This window comes from Polistes dominula, unplaced genomic scaffold (genome assembly GCF_049000335.1).
Source record: "Polistes dominula isolate Pdom_NZ unplaced genomic scaffold, Pdom_raw_medaka contig_49, whole genome shotgun sequence".
NCBI classification, from domain to species: domain Eukaryota; kingdom Metazoa; phylum Arthropoda; class Insecta; order Hymenoptera; family Vespidae; genus Polistes; species Polistes dominula.
This window is the reverse complement of record NW_028300914.1, coordinates 4,702,355-4,726,422: the sequence shown is the minus strand read 5'-3', so window position 1 is coordinate 4,726,422 and position 24,068 is coordinate 4,702,355. Positions and strand designations below refer to the sequence as shown.

The 24,068-nt window shown below is 29.1% G+C and overlaps 1 protein-coding gene and 1 long non-coding RNA gene across 4 annotated transcripts in view; both read left to right on the top strand.

Moving 5' to 3' along the window:
- Positions 1 to 2,158: 2,158 nt before the first annotated feature.
- LOC149033341 (uncharacterized) lies at positions 2,159 to 9,017 on the top strand. Its single transcript, XR_016179027.1, has 3 exons — positions 2,159 to 2,525; positions 5,439 to 6,393; positions 6,649 to 9,017. It is a non-coding gene; the product is annotated as an uncharacterized LOC149033341 (long non-coding RNA).
- Positions 9,018 to 20,841: 11,824 nt separating this feature from the next.
- Dop2R (dopamine D2-like receptor) overlaps positions 20,842 to 24,068 on the top strand; it is a 163,858-nt gene continuing 160,631 nt past the window's right edge. For 2 of the 3 annotated variants that reach the window (XM_089179803.1, XM_089179801.1), the window contains exon 1: positions 20,843 to 22,439. The gene's annotated coding sequence lies outside the window, so the exon portion shown is untranslated. Of the gene's footprint in view, positions 22,440 to 24,068 lie in introns of all 3 variants that reach the window. The other variant, XM_089179802.1, reaches the window with a different exon arrangement.

Sequence of the window (24,068 nt, the reverse complement as noted above, 5' to 3'; positions counted from 1 at the left end):
TATTTACTTACGAATAATCGAAAAAAAAAATTTGAAAAAAAAAAAATTACAAAGTAGAATACCCCCTTAATTAGACATTTTTTAATCGCAATTTTAAATATAGAACAATTTTTTTATTATTTCCTATATAGAATGATTCATTTTTAGACATGAATTTGTAAATATCAGATAATTTCATCTTATTTCCAAATAGCAAAATATTCCAACTATCGCAAAAACGAAAATATCTTCTACATTTAACACGATTTCTCGGTTAACGATTCATTGATTATTATTCCTCTACATCTCCCTAGTAAATTCGATTTACAATTAGACGGATCACAGATATTCCTGCATCACTTTACTATACTGATGATTTAACGAGAGAGTAACCCAATTAAATAATGAATTTGTTTTCGCTTGGATAATGAATAATAATGAAATTTTCATCAATTTATTTTTAAATTATTAATATGAGTGCTCGTTTATTCAGTTAAATGTTAAATATATCATATTAGTTCGAGCGAATTGATCATTGAAACAAGCTTTAATATTTTATTATATCTAAAATAAACAACATACGAAAAGAATTTTCTTTTCATTTTGATATTTCTTGTGATTATTTACTTTTGGATATTCTATATTAAAATAAACAACGTTATTATATTTAAATATTTCTGATAAAATAAACACGATAACGAGGGTTATCGATAACCAAAACTAAGTTTGCTTCCACTGCTGCGGGGGTTCCCCATCTGGGTGACCTCCCAATATTATAAATGCATGTTACATGATTAAACACTTTAACCAAAATTGTATTGATTCCCACGAACAATTAATACGAGTGTGTGTGATATTTTTATTTATAAATAATAATAATAATAATAATAATAATAATAATAATAATAATAATAATAATAATAATAATAATATATATTAATAAAATCATGATAATAGAAATATTGTATCTCTCTCGATATTGATAAATATTTTATTAGTTATATCTTATATATAAAATATAATAAATTCGTATTCATATAGATCGTTTAACAATACTCGAAGAAGTTAACCGTAGAAGTGCATTTGTGAGAGATATACATAACACAATTGAACTTACTGGTATAGATGAGCTTTGTCACGAAGTATGCAAATATCCTTCCAACATAAGATCTAAGGTTCCACGTTCGGTGTTGTGAGCATCAAGGTAGATAGAAATAAACGGAACGATCGTAAGCATGACAACATAAATAGCGAATCCTCTCCTTTGGAATTGGAACTACAACCGATTCAAAGGACATATTTGTCCTAAGGCACGCAACAAGCCAGCACTTTATGGCTGAAAGATGTCTCGTATTACTGCAAACTGCCAACTTGCTTTAAGGTCAAAGTAACTAGGAAGACACGCGAGCTTTCGTTGATGTTTAAGATCGTTTATGGTAACTGTTAAGATGATTAGAGTTAATTTAATCCTCAAATATATCTGCTTCTTTTCCTAAAGATATCTAAATTATAATCTAACTTTTTGTATAAATTGATTTAAGTTTTGAAAATACTTTTTTTTCAATTTATTGTTGGATACTATAATAGACGAAGTATTCTATATTTGTATAATAATTCATTTGTAGATAACTTGGTTTTTCAATTTTGACTACTAATTTCATAGTTTCGTTTTAAATTCGATCAAATTAATTTCGAATATTTCACTGCTATATTTGAATGATATTGAAGTAACTATTTTTAAAAGATATTTACATCGATATTGTCTGCGATGATAGCAGAATTAAAATGTTTCCAATTCTGACACTCATTTCGAATACTGTTGTTTTGCTTTAATCAAGTTAAAGACACATTTAAGTTAATTTTATATTCTCAGCAAATATCATTCAGACGATTATTAAATAAATAATCTGCTGTCAATAGAAGATTTTTGATCGGAATATGTGGTGAATACAATTTTAGTCAATTAAAAATAAAAGAGGAAAATAGAACCGTACAAATAAATTGATTCTAATATAAAAAAAAATTGGAATAAATTATTTTTATTTATTAAAAATAAATAATAAATAAACTATAATAATCAGAATGTTTATCTATAAAAATAGTATTGAAAAAATTGTTTAAGCATAATATATATCTTGGTGTTGTTTATTTTAATTAAACATTAGTGTTCAAAGAATTTTTGTAAAAATAAAACTTTTTGACGTTCGTTTAATAAAAGTAAGAAATGTTTCGGTATTTTGTTAAAAATGCATTATTCGTTGATTATCTTGAACATGATCGAAAGAGTCAGTGGTTGGATATAAACGAGTATCAAGGTTCAACGATTTTGCTCGTCAGTGATCGCCGATATCGGAAGCTTTTTATAGAGACTCTGGGAAGCAATTTTCATCGTGAATCGCGTACGCCTTCGGTATAAACCTGGTCACAATCAGTGCCACTGACAGAAATAAATGGATGTATGGGGATAAGCTATCGGCGAGAGAAGTAGTTTTCGTTTCAATTCAGCAGAGAATCGTTACTGTCCGCTCAATCTGTCCTCGGAAATCGTGAGTACGACGAAGAGTATATATGTGTAGAAAATACACACGTTCATAGTTACATCAACGTCTACGTGTGTTGGATATTTGTGTTCACCTGATCGGACGTGCGTCGACTTAAAGTGCGTCATCTTTCTTCTAGTTTCTTTATTTTTTTCATGTCCGACATTGATAGAATTCTGTTTTTTTTGTTTTTCTTTTCTTTTTTATTTTATTTCTACTTTTAATGATTCTCCTAAAATAATACAAATAATTTATTTAGACAATGTTTGTTAATTTAATTTATGATATTTATGAAAAAATAAACTTATTTTTTAACTCACCCTCGTATAGAAATATAAATAATTTTATAAATTTAAAAATTCGTAATGTATATAAATTACATTTAAAGAAATATATTAAAATAGAGAAAATGTATATTACCTTTGATATATAAATTATATATCTATTTAATATATAAATCTCATATATTTTAAAAATTAATATCAATTCTTACAAGAATAATTTGAATAACTTTGAGTAGTTCGTTAAAGATTTTATATTCTATCATTATAAAATCATTAAAAAAAAGAATAAATATAAAAAGTAAAAAAGGAAACTATATAGAGGAAAGAGAAAATAGATGTAGGAAATATCACTAAAAGAAGCTATATTTGTATCGGATGAGAAGTAAATCTTTCTTTCATTCCTTGTTCTCTTTTCTCTTTCTCTTTTTCTCTTTTTCTCTTTTTCTCACTTTTCCAAAGACTTTTTCTAAAAGCTTTTTCTCTGGAATACTTTGTTTCACATTTTCTCACTTCCTTTTGCTCCTTTTCTTCTCTCATTCTTGATCCTCCTCTCTCTCTCTCTCTCTCTCTCTCTCTCTCTCTCTCTCTCTCCTATCTTTTTTTATTTTCATTTTATTTATTTTTTTTTTCTATCTTTATTGTGCACTCGGAAAGCGTCCTTCCGCCTTCGTCAAAGCTTCTTTCATTTGGACTTTCAGTCAGAAGTGAGTTACTCCCGTTAAATCGCCCGCGGTCAAACTTCTCTCGGAATCTGTATACTCTTAACACGAAAGAACACTTATGCACCTGTGTGAGACGTTATATCTTGAATCATACATTTGAAAAAAATAAAAAAAAAAATAATTTGACGTGACGTATCAGTAAAATAAGTACAAAAAAATAATAAAAAGTACAAAAACAAATTTAATATTGAAAAAAAAAAGAAATATTACTAATAAGTTATTGACGTACGATTAAAAACAAAACGAAAATTCGTATAATAATGTAAGATTTATAGAATTCAAAAAAAATATTTATTACAATAAAACAAATACTTAAATATTAAGGTTTAATGTAATAAGAATAAAGAGATAGAAATCGAAATAAAAAGTAAGCAATAATAGTTAGAAATCTTAAACTCGTAATTGCACTCGTATCACACTTGTTCACTCACAAATAGTCGTACCTAATCAAGAAGGCGCTCGCAACTTTTTCCGCCGCGTTTATAAACGCATTCACTCCCACCAATGGTATTAATCTTTTCCGTCAATCGTTCTCGAAATCTCTAGACTATTCCCCATCAATTAACCCATTGCCGCAAATGACGGCTATAGCCGTCCGATCTTCGTATTTCTAAGCACGATCGTCAAATTAAAAGTGTGCGGCAACGTGTTAAACAAAGGACCTCTTTCCGATTTCCGGTTCGAGAATATTCGAGAGAATTCGGATTGCTTACAAAACGATAACATCAGATGATATCGCTATGCACGCCCGATTTTCTTTCCTGCCAAGTACACTGATATTCATATCGCTATATGTACACACACTCATATTCATTTTGCTACATATACTCACACTCAACCGCTGCGTGCACTCACACTCATATCGCTGCACGTATTCATAAATCTTTCACGTTCATCAATTGTTTCACGCAACCATGCACTCACACTCTTCATCTTCTTCCCATCCTCACAATAATATCTAACGATAATAATAATAATTGTTAATGATATGAATCTATCTTACAATCATCTTTATTTCCATACGAGAGGGTGAACAAATGAACAAATTAGTAGAAAATATATTTTATCGTGAAATTACGATAATCAGTCTATGGAACTTTGGATAGGATTTAAATGAGGAGAGAAGATGGAAAAATAGGGAAGAAAACATAGAAACGGTAAGAAAATGTGGAAAATAAAAAAGAAAAAAGAAAAGAAAGAAAAAAAAGCAAAGTTGGCTAAGTCAGTCGGAAGGTTGGTCGTTGGCGAGCATTCAGAAGATGGTAGCCGAGCTTGGTTAGACTGGAAAGTGGGATGACTCGTGATGAGCCGAGTAAGCTCGGAAAGGATCTTTTTTTTCGTTTTCATTTTTTTCCTCTTTTTTCTTTTCCCATCTTTTCTCTTTCTTTCTCTCTTTCTGACGCCCTTTTATTTAATTAGAAACCCAGACAAGTAGCAGCGAAGAAGAAAAGTCATTTTCGCGGTAGACGTAGTGTTGTTCAAGTTCGTCATTCAAAGGATAAAAACGAACTCGGTAATTGAGTCCTTGCTGTTTAATAAAAAGGATTGGCTTAAAAATTGAAAGGGTTATAGGTAGAAAGAGTTAAAAAAAGGGGGATAGGAAGGGGAAGGTTGGGGATAGTACACCCTTTAATAGCTTTGATCTTTCTCGTCCGAAAGTTTGCAAAAAATGAATACACATACAGAAACACAAGAAGATATATAGAGAAACACACATATAAACTAACTCATGTTTACTCTTTTCAATTAATTACTCAGCTTTTACCGTAAAAGCGAATAAGCTTCTAATTAAATGAGGATTAACCGAGACGAAATAATATATGCATATGTATCATGTTAGACGTGAAAACAATTATAATATATATTTTTCCGTTTAAACTAGATAATATAATAAAAAAACTTCTTTTTTCCAGAGAAAGAGGGAAAGAGTGGTGGGAAGGTAGGGTTGAAGGAGGGGTGGGAGAAAAAAGAGAGGATAAACCATACAAGCAATCATTCTTTCCTAGATTGCGAAAACATGTGTTTGTTGATGCCTCTGGAAATGGTTGAACATTAAAGGTAAACAAAGAAATATGATGCGCGTATAGTACACCCTACAGGAAGAGAGATAAATAGATTGCGAGAGAGAGAGAGAGAGAGAGAGAGAAAGAGAAATATAGTGAAAGAGAAAGAGAAGGTTGAAACCAAAGGATGAGAGATAGAACGAGGATTCCAGAAGATCCTTGCGGATTACGTACGTGATTGTACGACAGTGACGTCATTTTGCCATTGTTCCTACGGTAATATACGAGCGAGCATAATCCCCAAATTACGTTCCTGCAACGCGACGCTTCCGGCTCACTCTCTTACACACAACATATACGCACACGAAGAAGCACGCATCCACACATGCACTAATAATACACAAATAAGCAAATACGTGTACACAAGTATGATCGTGCGTACGTATATATACGTAAGCTAATCATTTCCCACGTAATAATTTACTAATAATTTCTCCTCCCTAGAGGAGGAAATAGACCATGCTTTCTACCACCTTCACATTTACCTTCATACTCCCCGTTCATCATCATTCGCTGCAATTCCTCTTTGCTCTACTCGTAAACATCTCTTTTCCATAATACACTGTGGTAGTAGATCAATGACTGACTATTCCAATCGGACAATGATTCTTTAACGCTATATTGCACTCTTTTCAAAGTAATCCTTCCTCGATTAGCTATCGGTTTTCCTGATGACCCTGTCCCAGACATGACGTTGATTCGTTTTGTAGAATATTGTTAGCCGTTCAGCAGATAGCCAGAAATAAATTAAATTCGAACGCGAGGCGATTTAAAAATGAGCTACGAAAATGGTAACTCGATCAAGGTAAATTATTATAATTATTATTATTATTGTTATTATTATTACCATTATTATTAAATAAGTATTCGTATTTGATATCATTAATATTAATTTTTAATATTAAAAATTAAAAATATATATTTCTTATATTTCTTAGCACTAATTCTTCATATATTTTTCTTATATTATTTCGAATCATTAATTATTATTATTATTATTATTATTATTATTATTATTATTATTATTATTATTATTATTATTATTATTATTATTAAATAGTGAGAAAGGGGAAGAAAAAAAAACTCGTTGAATTCGGTTACTGGAGTGAATAAAAAAGAGAACAAAAGTTGGAAGAGAAGTGAAAAAAATTTCGTTCAACTATCCTAATCGGAATCCGGGGAAAGAGAAAAAAAAAGTAGTCTAGGTCATCTGTGGTCAGACTTGGCAAATCGTATGAAAAAAACCTGTAGAGAGATGAGAATTCTGCTAGTACTTAGCCGCTTCTATAATTTTATAAGAAAGATTGAAGAGAGATTATCCTCTACTCTCTCAGCAACCTCTAGAACCCCTGTTACCCTATCACGTCGCTTTTTTTTTCTCTCTTTTTTTCTTTTTCTTCTTCTTCTCTTCGTTTCTCTAATCTCTATTCTATATAGACCGACGTTTATAATACGACTTATGAAAGAGTAGTGACTTTAAAGTGCAATAGGTTATTCTCTAATAAAATTAAAAAAAAAAAAAAAGAAAGAAAAGAAAAAGAAATCGAAACAAAAATGTTAAACTCCTCCGTTAAAAATATAAAAGGATTGAGGATGAAGTGATAGTAGTTTCGTATTACGGTTATTAATATATATTCAAATATTCTATCGGTTTATAATACATAACGAAGTCGTAATTAATGAAATATGAAATCATATAGATACGCCAAAAGAGTAATTTATAATTAATATTATAATTTGAATAATGCATCTGTATGGTAGAATATTAGAATGGTAACTATTGGATACAATTGATTTATTTGTTAACGAAATGAATCATTGTATATGTAAATAATTAGTTGTTTGCGAACACGACTCTTCAGAGAGTTACGTTTGCACGCAAACAGCATAAATAAGTAGTGAGAAACGAAGTAACTATGATAGAAGTTTCATTTCTCAACTATGTGTGATTGTTTATCCCGATAAGTTGATCGTCTGGTTTTAATTTCAAAATTTCTGATTTATGTACACATTAAAATGTAAAATGACTGAAATGAAATCTTGAAATAACTATATTAACCTGTTTAAATATGAAATAAGACAGTATTACATACTTTAACTAAGTAATATAAGAATTCACGAAAGGTGAGTTGTTAAACTACAAAATTGTTATGTAATCCGTTGATTAGATCTGATAAAACTCGACGAATAACAGAACATTAATTTTTAAAGTACAGGAAAAAATAAGAACGAATAAATATGAATATTTAAATTTTAAATACAAATCAAATCTCAATCTCATACTTTAACTATTTGTCATTTGAAAATTTAAAAATAACAAAATTATTTTCCTTAAAAAACTACTAATTTTAATGTATAATAAATTAACGTTTATATACTTTTCTTAAAACGTTTAGTTATTTCGTATAAGACGTATATTTTTTATTAATCAACAGAATCATACAATTTAATGATAACGTATTAACAATCAAATTGAAATGATAGATCTGAAATCTGTGCTGTATTATATATTATTATTATATTACATTTAAATTTCTATTGTTCTTTGGGAAGTGTGTTTGTGTTTAACAGACATACCTAGTCTAGATTTCTCATCATATGGAAAAAGATGATGAGTTGAATAGTAGAAAACGTTTTAAACGAAACTGAGGGTGGAAACGTACAAACGACTGAGAGAGATTCTGGCAGAAGCAAGACATAACTAACTTTAAAAGTACGCGACCAGCATATATAACTCCTGTGCTACTCTTGGAAATCCTTGATTTTCTCGAAACGGTTGAACAGGACGCAACACGACGATGCTTTTCACCCTTCCTCCCTCCTTTCTTTCTTCCTTCCTTCCCGCCCCTCTATTCTTCGTTATTGCAGTCGGCTTTCTGAATGGTTAAACAGCAACGCTAGGTACATTAAATGCTTTTGGAGAAAGCGCGGACACTTTAATCTTTTAGTACTTCGTACACACGGTTGTAACATAGGAAGGTTCATTTCGTACCCGCGGTCGTTTGTTGCGGTTGAAGTTCGTGAATGGCAGTTTAAGTGCCGACTCGAAGTTTTATCTTTGGAATGCAGACCGCTTGCAAATTAGTAGGCTGCTGTTCTCAATTAGAAACAATAAGTGTACGTTTTATAACACGGTGCGTGCCTCCTATTCATTTCGAACTTATGATAAGATCTCGAAAAAAAAGAAAATAAAAAATAACATACCTTTTAAACTTCCATGAAAAAAATTAATTTACTTTTAAATCGTGCATTTTGATATTGATTTTATAATGTTGATCTTTATTTTTTTGTTTTGGCTTCAAAATTGATCATTTCTATATATTATTTATTTTTGACAATTTTTATAATATGCGAAAGGTTTTATAGTTAAAGTTAAGTATCAAGAATGAATTTATTGATCGATTACTATGTAATAACAATTATTCTGTATTCCAAAAAAGAAGTAAGTATTGTTTTTATGTATAATGGTTGATAAGAAAATAAAAATTTTTATAATATCTTCAAATTGTACAATTGCATAACCAAGAAAATGAAATGCTCATAACTTGAAAGTAATTTTGTGATATTGAAAATAATTGTTATCAGAAATTTAACAAAAAAGAATGTAATCTTATTGATTTATGATTAGTACAATAGAATTCTATTAAGTTTTATACTGATTATTAGTTAGATCGGAATCTACTTTACTGATTGACAATAAGAAAGGGATTGAAATAACAAACTGGTCTTCTCATTTGAGTCTACTTTGCTGACAAATAGTTAGAAACATTATTTATAGTTATTAAATACTGTTTGTGTTTGCTTGCCAATGAAGTAGATATCTGGTGTTATCATAGTTAGTTTCCTGTTTTCTATCATTTGATACTAAAATGAATCTGCTTTACCGTTTGAATGATAATAAAATAGTTTTCCTTTCGATTCTCAATATTGTAAGTTACAACTGATGAGATAGAACTCTACATTGCTACAGTATATACACATTGTAATAGTAGAAATCTACCTTATTCACTTTGAAACAAAGTGGAACCTTCTTTACAGATAAATCACTTCACAATCATGTACAGATACATCAATGATTGATACGTCTAAGAGAGAACACGTAAGATAGAAATTTTATTCGTCATTTAACTAAAATCAAAGTTTTCTTCTACAATAATTTCATAATCCAATGAAACATATCGCAGAAAAATGAAGCAAACGAAACGAAGATCATATTTTATCAACCCAAATTTATTTTTACATAAAAAAAATACACTTTTTTGAAACTTCTATAAATTTTAGTTATTAATTTTTAACTTATTAGAGATTTTAAACCAACTATATTTAAAAATAATCTAAAACAATTTTTTCCAAATTAAAGTTAATGTGGAAAAATAATTTTTTTTGGAATTATCCAAATATTCATAGTTTTTCTAGCCTAGATAATATTCGCTATATATATATATACAAAACAAAAAATCTAGGTTAACGAATAATAAGTCAGCACGTTTGTCCTCATACTTTTTCTATCACTTAATTTTCTAGATTGAAGAGAAATATTTAAGGAGAAGGACAATTTTCGATGATTAGCATATCAGAAACGCGTGATAATCAACATATTCATGAACGAGTTGGACGTTAACTTGGTCTTTGCCGGACAACAAAATATTTCAAAGTAAAATGAAGGTGAAATGTATACCCACTGTTCCTACGTATAATACCTCTATGTGTGTTATATCGTTTGTGTGCATAAGAAAAAAAGAGAAAGATAGATAGAACAAGAATGAGAAATATAGTATCTACGGAAAGATGTTAGGCAGTTGAATCTGGAGAAGCCCTTCCATAAATACCTGATCCACCGATTTCATTAAATTCTGTACTATTAGGAACGTTCCGATGCTTTTCTCCTTGATTTTTAGCAACTTATATTTTCCCTTTTTTTTCTTATACCATTTTCCTATTTTTTCTCTTTTTCTGCCCTCTTTTTCTTCATAACGCAAAGTCCGATGAATTCACAGGAAAAAGAAGAAGAAGTAGTAGTAGAAGAAGACTACCGTACCCTTAATCCAGCTTCTTCCGCAATCTTGCGCGTTCTTACTGACACGTATGTTATTGAAAGGATAGAAAAGTAAGGTCATCCTTTTTCTAAGATCGTGTGTACGAGTGTTCGCACGATTCGCATTCATTCCTCTTATTTTTCTTCTTTTTCTTTTTCTTTTTCTTTTCCAGTATCTTATCTGTTCACCCTTCGTGGCAACCTTCTCCGATCTAATTCGAGATTAATGAAGCCATACGGGAGACACGGTATTCAATATTAGAGTAACGAAATAGAGTAGGAATGATTACATTTACATATCTCGTTGATATCTAACGTCAAGAACGTCACTACTCTGTAAATGATTTTCTTCTTGGAAAGTCTGAACGAGAGAGAGAAAGTATATAAGAGAGAGAGAGAGAGAGAGAGGAGAGAGAAAGAAAGAAAAAGATAGCATACAAGTGAAGCAAAAAACTAAAATTGAGAAACGAGTTGCGATGGAATAAAAAAGAAAGATAAAGAAAAAAAGCAATCTTTGTGCATCAGAAATAATACTGCATTATTTAAACTCCTACATACATTCATGCTTGAATAAATGTTCAAAACTAATTTCTTTTATTTTCATTTTTTTTTTTTTTAGTGGAATACAAACAAGTGTAGGGTAAATGTCATATTATTTCTATAACAGTGTTCGTCAAATCATTTGAATTCACCTTTTCATCTTTATATTTCATGATATTTATTATCTTGACAATAGGTCATATGTTTTTAACTTTCTGATAAACATAAAAACAAAAAGAATAAAAAATATTTGTGAATGTATAAAGTTTCCCAGTTCTGGTTTTGTCCAATTTTTTTTCCCCGACTCGATTTTGTGTACAATTTTTATATATATAAAAACAAAAAATTTGATTTATTTAAAATGTAGAATAAAAAATATAGAGACTGATTTTTTAACATTAACGAACAATTTTTTTTATTACGAAAAGCACAAAATGAATACGTAAAAAGGAGAAAAATTAAAAAAAGAAAAAATATACATTTATATCTTTCGTGGTTTTTTTTTTTTTTTTTTATTTGAAAAGTAAAATATTCGCGTTTTATTTAATTCATCCCCGTGCATACGTCATATTGAGCCATTATTTTCTATGACTTTTTATCGGCCGATCAATTTTAAACGCATAAACGAAACGCTCGTCCATATCGAAAACAGAGAATATGTGAAAGACAAAATGAATTTTCACAGGTTAAAATTGTTTTGTACCAGATTTTTTCGACGTCAAGTCAAAATTGTCCTACGTCGATGGACCGATCAAATTATTGACGAAAACTCAAATTTTTCTCCATCTTAATTAACACGCACGATAATAAAATCTAACAGAATTTTGAAAAAAAAATTTTGATATTTGATTTTCAATTTTTTTTCAATTCACCGTGAACGACAAAATTTATCAACACTTGATCTAAATACTATTTTTTTTTATATGTAAAAATTTACCCTAAGTAAGCAACAAACAAACCGATTAAAAGATACATTTTAATTTCTGAATGAAATATTCAACCTCACGTCTCGAAGTTTAACGAAAGGAAAACAAATTTCTAAGTGTACCATATCATACCATACCTTATCATACCATTGAAGATACTTTTATCAGATCATATTTATTATACCCGACTATATTTTTTTCAATATTTCCTATCCCATCTTCAACAGTACTACTATCCATATATTTTGACCAATTAAAGGAGTAAGATAAAAAAAAAAGCAAAAAAAAAACAAAACAAAGAAAAAGAGAAAAAGGATAACAAAAAAAAATAGAAAGAGAGAAAAATCGAAACAAATTTGAATAAGAATGAATTCCGAGTGTCTACTTGGTAAGCATATTCCTATCTTCCAATCTAAAACATTAATAATAAAACGTTTCACTTGCAATCAGTCAGGTAAATAATTTCATTACATTTATAACCCCTCCATCCTCCTTCCTCCCCCGACACAGCTTTCGACTTCGATCGAGAGTTGTTGACTATCGGTACTTTAAATCCCTTTTGCTAGAATTACATTTAAAGCACCGTTACCTGTGTTTAATCCGTGAAATGGTTCTTCCTTCATGTCCTCTAATGCATTCCATGTTCTCTTTCTATCTCTCTCTCTCTCTCTCTCTCTCTCTCTCTTTCTCTTACTCTGTCTCTCATCTTCCCTTTTCCGACCATCTGTGGGACCATTACTACTTATTGGCGGACATTAAGTGCAGAACGTGACGAGGATCGATCACTAGCGAGATTGATACGGCTATACTAATGCGAATATCCATTCATTTTACGAGGATCATCAGACAACCAAAGGACCTTACCCCCCCCCCCTCATTTTCTTTGTATTCTTTGTCTTATCTTTTTAAATATTTTTTAATGTTTTTTTTTTTTACTATACATAAATTGATTTCATTTTTATACAACATAATTCATTTAGAATAAAATTTTTTATAATTTTTAATTAATTCATTGTAATGTCATTGTCATTAGACGGTAATGTTTTAATATTCATATCATTATTTTATCTAAAAACTCTGAATATTTAACATTTTCTTTTCACATGATTTTTTTTAATTAGTTTTTTTTAAAGTTTTTCCTAGTGACGTATGCAAGACTTCTTTCAATTAATTTTTCTAATTGATTATTCATTATCATTTTATAAATCTGTTTTTTTTTTTATTTATTTTAATTTAATGTATTTTATTTTTTTCTTCTTCTATTCATTTTTTTAATTTGATTTCCTGTATGATACATTATGTATCTATATCCCTGATAAATATGAAACCTTTTAATGATTTCTCTGATCAATTTTTTATTGTCACACGAAGTATTCATTCTTTTGATAAACTCTTTGCAAACAAATAATTATTCAAATTAACTAATTCATCAAGATATATCATCATTATTAATTTATTTAAACAGTCTGAGACTCAAATCGTCGTATAAATTTTCCTTCCCTTTGTTTGCCTGGCTTAAAAGCCGAGAAATGTACGAAATAACATTTATAAATATGGAATACATAAAAATATTTTATATATAAAAAAGAAGAGCAACTTTCTTACATATAAGAGGGCTGAAAAATTCTGAATCTACTCATATGGATGTTTTAAAAGTTCAGAAACTATTATGCAAATGGGTAGAAATTTTTGAAAGGTTACGTCAAGATTTTTTCATGCTTATACCGAAAAAATGAAAGTACTACTTATATATAATAGAAATGTAGAATTTCTAATACATAGAAAAGCGTTGAAAAGTTTTGAGTGCAGCATGTGGAGAGCTGTAATAGAATGACTATTATTTCGTACATTTCGAATAAAAGGTCATTCTATCTCGTACAATGTGTGGCTTATGGGTTGATGGTTTTTTATATTATACCAAAGTTCAATTGTTTCAAGGAGAACGTTTTCTGATAATATTAGTTTTCTTTACAGACTGAAAGGTCTATTTTTGGAAACTTACTTTTAAAATGTAAATATTATAACGCTGATATTATACTAATTCGATTAATCAATATTAAAATTCAAATATCTTGGAAACTAATAATTTTTTGCCATAAATTGTTTGTTTGCTATAAAATTTAGGAAATAAAAAATTTATTATGAGCTGATGAATTAAAAAAATATATAATTTCATTAAAAAAATTAAAATTTGATCATCATGTTACTTTTACGCGTGTACGTATAAAAAAAAAACTAATAATATCAAATAAAGTGTCCCTTTAAACCATTCAATTTTTGTCTAACACTTTTTTTTCAACCATCAACTGTTTCGAAGATATTTAAGTGGATTGATTTAAATGGGACATCCTGTATATGTGTGTAATATTTTTTTTACAGTATCATAAAGTACAGAAAGAGCTGCGGTTGAGGAATGCAGTTCGTTAGAGGAAAATTCGTTTAAAATTCTTTAAAGATTTACAAACGAACACGAGAAATGTTTATTTTACAATTTGGTGCCATTTGTGTTCTCTGAAAAAGGAAATGCGAATATATATATATATATATATTATATAAAAGAAAGAAAGTTAAAAAAAAGATAGAATTTAGAGCAACTACGCAGTAGAAAATTTGTTGACCTTATAACTATAGTTGCCTTATTGCTAATTCAATGTCTGGTGATAACATTTGTGCAAAATTTTCTAAACTACGAGTAAAGTGAGAGAGAGAGAGAGAGAAACAGAGAGAAAGAAGAGTGAGATAGAAGAAGGTGGTGCTTATTAAAAGCTGTGATTACTTTCTCTCTGATGATAGCATATTTTTTTTTAACTTTGTTTCCAATATGATGATAAAAGTGAAAAGGAGAGAGAGAGAGAGAGAGAGAGAGAGAGAGAGAGAGAGAGAGGGAGAGGGAGAAAAAAAGAATATATTTTTGTGCAACGTCAAATAGTATTTGATTTTTAACACGAATTTAAATACAGAAAACAACGTTTAACTACACGGTTTAAAATTTTATATATGTATAATTATTCTTAGGGATTATATATTTAAGGTTGTGAACACAAGATTAACGTTGGGAGATTAAAATTTCAGAGAGAAATTAGAAGTAAAAGAGGAGGAGGAGGAGGAGGAGGAGAAGGAGAAAGAAGAAGAAGAAGAAGAAGAAGAAGAAGAAGAAGAAGAAGAAGAAGAAGAAGATACTCGTTAGCAGTAAAAAGATTGCAGACTAGTTAGAAAACGTTAGTTTAGACAACAAGTTAGGGATGTAAACGGTACAAGGTGAAAAAAGGATACTCTTTAAAGGTTAGTAAGAAGGGTTAGGGATTATTTAAATAGGCGAACCTCTCTTTAGACACCTTCAGACATTCAAAGTTTCAACAAGAATTCCCGAAACTTTTTCCTTAAAAGAAAAATAAACTAAACAAAAAATAAAATACAGGAATATCTTTTGAGAATGTACACGAGAAAGTTTATATACTTTGTTTTTAATTTTTTAATGCAATTTTCTAATTTTTATGAATTATTGCTAATTACAAAAATAGAAATTTACCAGATAGTTATAGAAATTTGTTAGACCCGAGTTTTTAATTTGTATTGTTATTAATAAAAATAAATGTATATCAAAAATACAAAATCATCATTTTAATCCTTACATGGAACAAACATAAAAATATGTTTAAAAAACATAATGTATTTGTTTTAATAAAAAAAAGTTAGTATGCGACCAGTGATTTAGGTAAAGTAAATTAAAAAGGTTAAATGCTTTTTACAAAGTTTATAAAATATAAAATTTAATATTTTAATCTTTAATATTATATATTATATTAATTTTCTATGCTATAAAAATTATAAAAATATTTTAAAATACATTTTAATACAAATATTTCGTAATAATGTTAAGTAATAAATTAAATAACGTTTAGGGTTCGTATTTGCATTGTTAATTGAGATATATAGTATAGTAATCGATATCGATAGATTCTTCTTCCTGGAACACAATCTTGGAGTCAAGGACGCTTCATTGAAGTCACGATTAGCCTAAGGCAGAGCAACCAGTCTAAGATCATTCTGTGTGTACTTGAGTATTGAAACTAGTACACATCAACAGCTGATCCATTCCTAGGCTAATGAATTTCTCGGTGAAACGGCAAATCGAAATCCCAATTGTGCGATATTATTCGACCGATCGATATGTTTGATGCTCAGGTAGTTTACAATCTTGCTATATATATATATATACTACTGCATACGTATCCATACATACACGCACATAAAATAAAATGTAGACAAGTATTACACAATGACTAAAATATTTCTCTTTAAATTTGTATTCAATAGAAAATATCTATCTATCAGTTCATATCATTGAATGAAATTTTTATTTATTAACAAAAAATAAAAAAATAAAAAAAAGAATTCTTCAATTCACAATGTATTCTTTTGTTATCGTTTAAAATATTCGTTCGTGCTAGTCACTACGAATCATAAAGGTTATTCTTTGATAAAAATTATTTGCTGATTTTTACTTCGTTCTCGTGGAAGAAAGCAGCAGCTTCTTCTTTTCATATTGATAGATGAATTTTCTCGATGACGAAGATCTTCACTCATAGATATATGTATATATACTATGTACGTATGTATACCTGTATATATGAAAATATGTGTAGATGCATTTATGGTAGATAAGATATAAAAGCCATCGAAATTCATAGAATGTCGATCAATTTCACGGTCTTAAAGAACGTCATACTCTCTATTGCCACGTTTTATACTCGTCATTTTATTTCCGTTTGCAGTTAACTCATCTCTTTCTTTATTTTTATCCAACTATATTTATCTTACAAGAATTTTCCCCTTGACAGGTGTAGATAAATTTTTTTCTACGTATCTATTTAAAAGCTTACAAATTCATTTATCTTTAAATTGTCAGGAAACAAAGAAAAAAAAATAATTATTTCTTATAGTTAACGTTACAGAAACTTTTAAGTACTATATATAAAAAAAGATTTGAAAATTTTTTCAATCTTAGTTTTCATACTTAAAAAATTAAAGAGTCGTAAGTAAAAGATCCTATTAAAGTTATGTTATCTTAATTTCTTATCAAAATCTGATAAGAAATGTAATTTTTGTTTTTGATTTTTTTCTTTCATCCCCTTCTATTTGATAAAAATACAAATTTGCTTAAATTGAGAATTGTTCAAAGGTTAAGGGTTTTAAAATGGGTCCAATTTATGCATGTATATAAATTAGTATCTTCTACAGAAATATATTATATTACTCAAAGATATTTGAGAAACAACAATATCAATTACATAATACGTTATTTCAATTTCATGTATATTCTCATAGCTAATGTCGTCCGCGTCTAAGTTCGTGAGAGAACGGAGACCTTAACCTACATTCGCATCACGAAGGTAATTCGAGACGAGAGTGAATTAGACGGTAAACAGGAAATGCTGATTCAGACATTTGGTAAATCCAATTAGGTCTTTCGATTAATACTACTGAAATCTGACTGACATTATGTCTTAACCATAAATTAATTTTATTATTTATTCCATTTTTTTTAATGTACTTTCTAGATTTATTTGCAAAGAATTAGTGGTTTGTAGAAATGATTAAATAGGAATAAAAAGTTTGACTGCAAGTAAAATAACAAATATAATTTTTTTTTTTTTATTACAAACAGAGTCTTGTATATTGATTAAATATTACCATATATAATTTTGGGAGTCAATGTATGATATTCAAAGGTTTTTGTTTTTTTTTTTAAATAAATGAGTTATTATAACTTTGTTTATGAAAATTATTTATAATAAATTGTTTATAATTGTTAAAAACGTGATCAAAAGATGAAGATTATAATATCCTTTAAAGTGATATATTGTCGAAATTTTTATGATTTTTAGCTGCGTAGATCTTTTGTTATTAATTTTTAATGGAATTATATAAATATTATTGTAATTATTAAAAAAATAAATAACAAATGTAATAGGAACAAGTTACTATTCAATAAGTTTATCAACGATTTGAAGGTAGAAGAAGATATCAAAATCAATAAAAATCATTTATTCCTTTAACTATTTTTTTATTTAAATGTTTTCGAATAAGATATATCTATAAATTTGTCAATAATAATTATTTTTCCAAAGTATATTATTTATCCGTAAATTAAAATCTACTTTTTGTAAAAAGTGTATAAATATTGATACACCATAGAAGCCTACTTTTTATAGTCTAACCAAACGTAGAATAGAAAGAAGAAACAGAGAGAAGAAAAGAGATAGCTATACATACACACACACACGTATATACATATATCGTAAGGTGGTACAGTTTCCGATCTGTTTCAAAATGAAATTCTTTCCTCGTATCGAATAAAACGAATTTTCCGTCTCTTTCTCTCTTTGTCTATGTCTCTTTAGATCTCTAGTTTCTTATTCTATTTTCTCGAGAAAGAGCAAAGAGAAAAAGTGTTCTTCATCTAAGCTGTTCGTTTCGTCGTCCATCTATTTCAGGATTCTATCACTCAAGGAAGAAGGAGAAGGAAGGGTCGTACAAAATAGGTAAAATAGCCTATCCTTCGAAGTAAACGTGGCAAACTAGCGTGAAATTGAATGGTAAAGTATGATGATGGACAAGTTATCATACCTTATTATCCTACCGAATTTTAATGTCATGGTTTATTTAAAGGATACTTGAAATTCAAGCTAAATAATGAAAAGAAATATATTATTCATTAATTGCAAGGAATTCATTGGTTTACTTTAATTAGTTCAATCAGTATTGAATCGTTAATACGATAAAAGAAAAATATTCTGATTTATTTTCCTTAATAAATTTGATATCAAATAAAGAAATATAATATTATTATTAAATTTGTAATTTTTGTATTCTAAAGGAATAAGATTTATAATGCGTTTATGAGAAACACATAGACATTTCTGTATCGTGCATTACATACGTTTCGGTAGCCTGAGATAGCTTATGTGCACACACCTTTGGTATTCACGAAGCTATTGTCACGAAACCGCTTATCATTCCCTACATCCTTAGGGTGTCCCACGAGACATCCTTGGGGCATCTACTGTTCTTGTCTAAAGACAGCAAACGGATACATCTTCTCTTGATCAAATAAGTCAATTAAATAAAATGATTCATTTTTTATTTAACTTCAATAATAATACATTTTATCAATTTTTTAATATTCCTTTATATATATATTTCTTCATTATTGCCAAAATTTTTGTTTAAAAAATTGAAAAATAAATTTCATTGCGTACAATCATTTTTTTTTTTAAATAATATTTATTTTAATCCTTAAATATACAGTTTAGAAATTTGTATATGATATTTAAAACAATTATAGTAACAAAAATTATAGTAACAATATTGAATTGAGATTAGATTAGAATCAATGTGTCATAGTGAATAATTAACAGCTTAGTGTCTTGTCACAAATTCTCAACATCCAATCCTTTAACGCAACTCACCCTCTTAGTTATCTGAAACGACTTCGAGTTGTAAGGTAAGGTTCAGAGTTTAGATCGACTAACCGTACTATCTTGAGGACAGTCGACCTGACGCATGGAAAACCAGTTGACAATGTTAAAGTTAAAGCTAAAGACAAAGTTAAAGTACTCGATCTCTTCCAAGGCAACAAACAGCTCTCGCTTTCGTCCGATACCCTCTTTGTAAATAAGCTATCAAGAAGCGTTTATCAAAATTTCAACAAGTTTCTTAACGTTAACTTTATAAAATTATATATTATTTTATCAAAGTTCGAAAACCACTATCGTATAACTATTTAACTTACTATACGGGAAAAACATATAAACGTATGAATAGAAATAAAAGGAAATGCGAGAAAACTTATGATAAATATTGATGAATCGTAAACAAAAAAAAGTAGAATTCAGAAAAAACCTTATCTTAATTAAAGTGACAAATAAATGATTTATTTATTCTTTTATCATGAAAAAAAAGAAGAAAAATGAGATCTCCCGGACGAGTTGACCCAATTTCTTGTCATGAATATAAAATAATTTATACAATGTGAAAGTTATTGTCTCAGTACTCATACCAGTACAATTACATTGCACTAATTATAATTTCTAATAAAGAAGAATGAAAAAAAGAAAACTAACGCATATGATGTATTAATTACATTTTACAATCAATAAATTAAAATGACAAAATATAAATTTATAATTGCAGGTTTAAATAAAATTGCATCAATAACTAAAACGTTAGAAGAATGATAAGGAAAATCGAAGATAATAGGGTAATATAGGGAATAGGAATAAGTAAGTAACTCGTGACAAAACAAATATAAGCTTAGACAGCTGGGGGATGGTAGACATAGTAATTGATAATTAAGGGTCTCGTTGCATCCGGCTAGTTGGCGTCAGCAGGTTCTCAAGGCTTTAGTATAGCAAGCGGAAAAGGAAAGGATCGTGGAACGGCTGGTTAGTGGGGTTGAGGGGCTGAAAAGGGGTTGGCGTTGGGGGTGCGGGAACCGGATGTGGTTGAGAGGAGGATGCGTAGAAGGAAAAAGAAGAGGAGAAGAGTGGAGGTAGGGTGGTATGATCGAGAATTAGGGGTTAGTTGGAGGCAGCGTGGGCGATAGATGCGCGAGAGGGTTGAATAGGATAGAAAGAGAGAGAGAATAGATGTAGGGAGGAAAAGGCTCCCTTCTCTTTGCACTTACAACCCCCTCTCGAACGCGCGGTGAGCCTTCGGGATTCGAGCTGGTGTGGAAACTCGAGCAGACAGCCAGTCGCTCGCCGTTCGTTTACCGACGTGGCCCGTAACTAACGTTCCTCCGAGTTACAAAAAAATGAGTTAACTAATGGACACGAAACATTTAATTAAAACACAACATTCGCGATATTTATTTTCTTTAACGAGAGATATCTAATATTTTATGGAACATTATCGATTGAATTTTGAAAAAAAAAAATAAAAATAAAAAACTAATGAGTAGGTAGAATCCACAGGTACTACTACAAGTGTAGAAACTTTGTTGGATTTTCTCCAAAAAAAAAAGAAAATAAAAAGTTTCATTCTTTATTATCCAGTCTGTCAATTGTAATATACTATACTACGTTTTATTTGGACATAATGATTATTTAAAAAAACAAAAAAAAAGAAAGGAAACCTCATATTTGATAAGTGTCGTGTCAATTTTTCTACTAATTTTCTCTTTTCTCTCTTTTTTTCTTTTTCTGTATCTTTGTTCTTTTATATTTTCTTTTTTCATTTTTTTTTTTTAAACGAAATAAGAAATTTAGAGGATAATTTCGAAGTTTAAAGAAATTGGAATAACAAGAGGAGAATGAGATTCCGATTAGAGAACAACACTCATTGTTACAAGATGCCGAACGTTTTCATCAACGACTATTCGGTGTTCTAGACACTACGTCATTCCGTCGCTTCGTAAAGCTCGCAAGCTTTGCTCGAAAGCTGGTGAGCTAGAATTTCCTCCTCGAGGAAATCTCGAATCGTTCCAATTTCAACGATCTAGTGTTGGTTGTTGAAGGGAAAGCACGAGGAAAGATCGAATTAATGTCGGCGTCCGGCTCGGTAGTTGGATCACCGTTCGATTCAGTTTCTATTCAATTTCGTTTCAAGTATCACACTGATGACGAATGAAGAAGAAGAAAAACATAGAAGAATTCAAGAATAACTAGTATACATTGTTGTGTAATCATTAAAAAACAAAGATATATACTGTTAAATTGATTGAACTGTTTGAAAAAAAAAACAAAATTTTTCAAAGAACCATGCATATAAACATTTCAAAGTTTGTCTAGTTTTTTTGATCGGATAATAAAATATTGATTCGATTTATAGCAAAGTATTCGAAAAGGATCGATGAATGGCAAAGCTTAGAAAGATTTTCTTTTATCGTGACGTTCAACGATGCTACTAAGTTTAATCCAACCGTCTCTACGATAGTGTTGTACCTACCTTACAACCTTTATCATTTTATTTTTTCTTTGAAAGAGAGAGAGAAATAAAAAGAGAAGAAAAATTTAAAACGTACTTATGGTAGTGGTGTACCTTCAGAAAAATAATAAATCTACTCACAGTATGGACGTCGTACATAACATCGATTTTCTAAAGACTCTAACAGCTTTTAAATGTTATCACAGATATGAACGTAATATAATTGTCGAATTTATTAAGTGATATTCAAAATTTGATTATAATTGAAAGGAATATAATTGTTATCTTCTTATATTTGACGTGTTATCGTGAGAATGATTCTAAACGAAAGTCAAGGAACGACTGTTCCTAGCGACAGAGAAAGTTTCGTCTCGTTGAAAACTTGCGTCAAGGGAATACGCGCTTCGATGATGATCGATGGTAAGTACCTTCCCTTTTCCTTGAGCTACTATTACCATCTTTTCGAGGTTAAAGTTAACACGCCTAACGTGTAAGATTTGAATTGCTAAAAAGTGAAAACAAGACGGTTTAAGAGAATGACCTCGAACGTCTATAATAATTAAAGCATGGATTTTGTTTTTTTTCCCCTCTTTTTTTTTCATCGAGAAGGTCGTCACGAAATCTTATTCGTTGCATGTACATTCACTATCATTTTAAATACCATAAAGGAATGTGAAAGACAGTGTAGAATAAGTTTAAAGTGAAAGAAACGTTAAAAATACTTTTTTTCTATTTCAAATAACGTGGGAGAGGTGAATTAAGGGGAGGTGGGAGATACGAAGATTAAGCATATGAATAAATCTCGTTAAGAGAAAAAAGGTTGAATCCTTTTGTGATTCAATACGTTTTCACTGGAATACCAAAATTTTTGGTTTTTTTCTTTTTTTTTTTTTTGGTAGCTTCTTTCGTATTTCTCTTTCCTTCTTTATATTCTTTTTTTTACACTTACATAATAAGCATGTAAATATGTTTATGTATATATTTACATGCATGGTGTCGCAAAAGAATGTAACCACGCTATTTTGATTATTTTAAATGTTAATTAGTGTTTTTCCAATATTTCAATAATCTTTTTTTTGCGATACCTTGTATATTTTTTGTCTTGTAATAAATATTCGATAAAAATATTTGAAGAAAATGCTCATTATCTTACACTTCGTGAGAAAACACATTCTTCTTAAAAGATGTCGTTTTATTTCTCCATTTCTTTTTTTTAGATAAAAAAAATCGAAAAGAGAGATAAAAGAATAGATATTCTCTTGCAAAGTGGATTGCACAAAAGAAGTAAAAAGTCCTGTGCACTTTTCTTACAAGTGTTACCATCTATTCACGAATTCGCGACGTTTCTTTTAAAATTGGATTTAAGGAAACGTGATGGACTAATCTTCGACGTTTTAGGTGAAATTATTGGGAAAAGAAATTCTTCGTTTTGTCTTTTATTTTCTTTTTTTATCACCCCCTTCCCCTTCCTTGTTTTTTTATCTCATTTTCACGATGACTCGAATATTTATGCGGAACCATTTGTTTAAGTTTCTGTACTTCACGACAAGCCATTTTTAACGCCTCTTTTGACGTTAGAAATTTGGTCCGAGTTTGTTCTTGCTACATTAGAGTTGGCAAAAATAAAATAAGAAAAAGAAATGTACCCTTTAAGAATAGACAGTCTGCATTATGCAAGAAAAAGCATGAACAGATTTTGAGCAAACAAAAAAAAATAAAATAATAGTCAAGATAATCTAATTTTATGTGTGTTAGAAATATTTATTTCTTATTTTTATATACTTCAATGATAATTTATTTTTTGTATTATTTTTTCTAAGTAATAATTAAAAAGTTAAACATTAAAAATTTTGAAAGAACATACACTATTTAGAATTAAAATAATTTTTAATCAAAACAAAATTCACATCCTAAAGTTTATTTTATATTAGATTAATCTAACAAATATACAGAGAGCTCCATTGGTAAAAAAAATATTAGGTTATAAAGTTAAATAAAATTTGTTAAAATATGAAATAATAATACGCATACGTATAAGTACGCAAGTTA